General features: G+C 57.7%; 1 long non-coding RNA gene across 1 annotated transcript; it reads left to right on the top strand.

Annotated features, from left to right (window-relative positions):
• The first annotated feature begins 370 nt into the window (after positions 1-370).
• Positions 371-2,739, top strand: LOC133752193 (uncharacterized). Its single transcript, XR_009864904.1, has 2 exons — positions 371-454; positions 1,948-2,739. It is a non-coding gene; the product is annotated as an uncharacterized LOC133752193 (long non-coding RNA).
• The last annotated feature ends 963 nt before the right edge of the window (positions 2,740-3,702 follow it).

The following is a 3,702-nucleotide window of genomic DNA, read 5'->3' as shown; positions in this document are numbered from 1 at the left end:
CCAGGGCGGCGAGACGGAGACAGAAAAGGCATATCAGACACGGGGGAGGAGGGCGCGGGCGAGGGGCTGCGGACTGAGCCCTTGCACCCGCAGTTTTCGTTCTCCAAAAGCCCCGAGCCTCGCGGACCGGGTGCGCCGGGCTTTCCTCCTTCCCGCCGGGGAGCCCGCCTCGCCCCGCCCCGGCCCCGGGAGAGGCAGGCAGGTAACCGGCGCGGGGCTACCTGCCCGCCGTGCGCCCTTCTCGGGCCGGCGGGACTCGGTCGCGCCACCCAGAGACCACCCCCCCTGATCCCCCTCCTCCGCCGTAGAGCAGGCGGCGTCCGGGTTCAGCCCTGAGCCCGGTCCCCCGCTCCACCTCCGTGCGCCAGACTCGGAATCCGAGGTCCGGAGCGTCTTCCCCAGCTCCGCGCTCGGCCAGGCCTGGATCCGCTCAGCTTCCGTGTTTGGACCCGCGGTAAGGGGGGACGGTAGGTGGACCCCCCCACTCAAACCCTCGGGGTGGAAACCATCCCCCAAAAGAACTTTGTGGGGGGTTTCCCGGGCCGGCTGCCTTGCTTGGCCGGCCAGGGAGAAGCAGGAACCCGGCGCTGCGAGCGGAGGCAAGGCCAGGTTCCAGGGCCCGGTGGGCCGTCCCTCTCGGCCGGCCCGAACGAGTTACAGTGTTTGGCTTGGGCACGAAATGCATCGAGGCCCCCGATGCCAGAGAAAGCTGCACAGAGGGAAAGCCCTGGCGATTCCAAACATTCTCTTTGCTGTGTTGTGTGCGAGCGCCACTGCCTCCCTCGCTCCCCTCGCTTCCCTCGCTCTAAGATAAACACAACATTTTTTGAAAAGGGAGAGAAGAGAAGCTCCTCCAGCTGCCCTCTCTTCAGATCCCGAGCCCCACGCTTTCAAGGGCTGCTGAGAGCTCTCGGGCCTTGACCTTCACCTGAGCGTTCATGGCCGGGAGGCAGGTCCCCGTGGCTCCTGTGGTGCCACCACATTTGGGACACTTGACAAACACGCAGGCTTTGTTCTGGGCTATTGGCAGGCCGAGGTGATGGGGCTGGGAGGACCCACCGGAGCTGAGAATCCAGTCACTTAGTTGGGGTCTTCCCTGTCCCTTGCTGTTCCCCGGGGTGGGGGCCACCCAGATGGACAGGTCATGGAGGCAGAGGCAGGGGTACAGCACCTACATCTCTGTTTCACCACCTGGGTGGCCACGAAACAAGGTCAGTGGACGGCAAAAAGCAGGAAAGTGAAGCAGCCAAAGGCTTGGTTCCAAGTTTGTGAGAAGCGAGTTTGGCCCGAGGGTTTGCCCGGTGCCGGCCAGGCCTGGAGTCCAGACCTCAACCAGAGGCCTTTGGTGGCAGGATTTGCAGTCTCCTACCGGCCAGGTCGCCTGGAGAAGCAGGACCACCACCAGGAGCCCTGGGGCTGCAGGGACAGCTGCAGGCCAGGGCTGGACTTCCCACTGCAGGAAGCCAGGGAGGATGGGAGTCTGTCAGGTCTCCGTGCGACAGAAAGACCTGGAGCCCCTTGAAGCCCAGTGTGCCAGCCTGGAGGAGGCAACCCCCCTTCTGCAGTGCTGAAAACGTGACCTTTGAGAACCCAGGAGAGGCTGGACGTCGGGCTAGGAGCTGCAGGGAGGCCGCCGGAGGACAGGGAAGGGGGGAAGTGCCCGCTCTGTCCTCCCTTCTCTCTAAGTCCGGCTGGGAGATCCACACAGGGCGAGGACGCCGGCACCTGGGGACCCTCTGCTGCTGTCCTCTGTCCTTGAAACCCAGTAAGGGCAATAGTAATGGATAGCGTGCTCAAATTGAGAAAACGTGTCTGAGGCTACGCGGGGACGGTTAGTTCAGCAGATCTAGGGGAGCTGATCTTTCTGGGGCCTGTCAACTCTCCCGACGGTAGCAGCCCTGTAATTTGCCATGGCCTCTCACTTACAGCTCTCCCTATTCCCTCCAGCCCAACTGCTCCCCTGGGACCAGACCCCAGTGCCCCAGGACCCTGGCACCTCCACGACACCAAGAACGGAGGGAAGAATCCACTACCAGCAGCAGTTCCCTCGCCCCGATGTCACCCACCATCTGCACGTGGGCTCAGAGACCAGACTGTCCTATTTTTTTCTCCACCCTCTTTAAACTATTCTGTCCTGGAGTCTCCTCACCTCACAAGTCAAATTCCAGGCACAAAACACTGCGGAGCCATCTGTCCCCTTACCTGTCTTGAATGAAGAGCAGAAAAGAGCATGTGGAGGACAGAGGGGTGAGGGGTCCTCAAAGTGCTCCAGGCCTGCATCAGGCTGATCCTGGGTCCGATAAGAGAAGAGGGAAAAATTTCCAGCCCCTGCCTTGTGAATTCATTTCTGCTAGACTAAGTAATGTCCATTGCATTATCTTTTTTTTTTTCATAATTGGGTAAAACACACACACACACACAAAGAGAGCATTGAAGATGTAGATTGGGTTAGAAATTAGGAAACCACAATTAGTTCCTTTTCCTGAGAGAGGGAGAGGAAAAAACCTTCACGGATGTATATAAAGCACCATCCCCAGACACACACACACACACACACACACACTTCATTCTTACCTCCTTTATTTCCCCTCCAACTTATCTAAATCACTGGCTGTGTACAAATTTGCCGTTTTGCAGGGTGAAAGCTAGGTGCTAACAAGAATAATATGGACACGGAGATCTTTTCATTTCGCCTCTGCCAAAAACATATTTACATTAAAAGGAGGTACGATAAGCATGGATTAAGTGTGTAATGAATGATGCTCCAGAAACAGCATAAACCAACTGGCGCCAAAGTGAGCCTGGATACTAAAAATACTACTTCTCCCCAACTTGACGACCCCCCGCCCCCTGCACACACGCTGCAGACTCCCGCACTGAATTGCTCTGATCAATAATTTAGAAGGATGTCAGGGGATGGAGAAATACGCATGGCTAGAAAGCTCTGTGCTGCTGGAGCGAGGCAGAAGCTGGGAGTTGGGCTTTGGAGCCCGATTTGCAGCCTTTTACCCTGGGCTGCTGCCCAGGAGATGAGGAGAGGGGTGGGGGTGGGGTCTCAGAGGTTAGGGAGCCTGGAGGGGGCCAACCCTGGGCAAAAGGTTGGCTTTGGAGGTGCCAACAGGAGACAGCGAAGCTTCCCACCTAGACAGATGGGCCCAACTTTTTTTCTTGCTCTCAAGATAACGTCATCTCGTCCCAGCCTAGGAAGCAAGGGGTCCCGCTCTGCTTGAACCCCAGGAAGAAGGCCCTCTAGTCTGTTGTGACTGGGAAAGATGGGGGGAGGCCCAAGGTGGGGAGCTGCAGGGGCACTGAGTTAGAAAGAAGCAAATTCTGAGAGAACCAAGAAAATGGAGAGGAGGAGAAGAGGAGACAGCAAATTTTAAAAGAGAAAGAGGAGTTAAAGGCTGGGGCATAGGGCAGACAAGGCAGACTTGGGGGGACAGAGGAGAAGGAAGGGGTAAGAAAGACCACAGCCAGTGATCAAAGAATCTCAAGGGGAGATGGACAGAGATGGTGAGACAGAAAGAAAAGGGGGGAAGACAGAAGAAGCAGAAACAGAAAGAGAGGTGGAGGTCCTGCCCCGTGCGGTGCAGCCCAGAGCTTTGTACCTGCCCAGGGTGGAGATGTGGGGGGACCTGAACTGGACCAAGGGGCATCGGGTGGAGAGGTGGGGTGCAGCCAGAGGCTCTGGGTATGCAGAAG

The sequence above is a fragment of the Lepus europaeus genome, chromosome 23 (assembly GCF_033115175.1).
Source record: "Lepus europaeus isolate LE1 chromosome 23, mLepTim1.pri, whole genome shotgun sequence".
Lineage (NCBI taxonomy): Eukaryota > Metazoa > Chordata > Mammalia > Lagomorpha > Leporidae > Lepus > Lepus europaeus.
The sequence above is the reverse complement of the archived record's forward strand: the minus strand, read 5'-3'. Positions and strand labels throughout refer to the sequence as shown.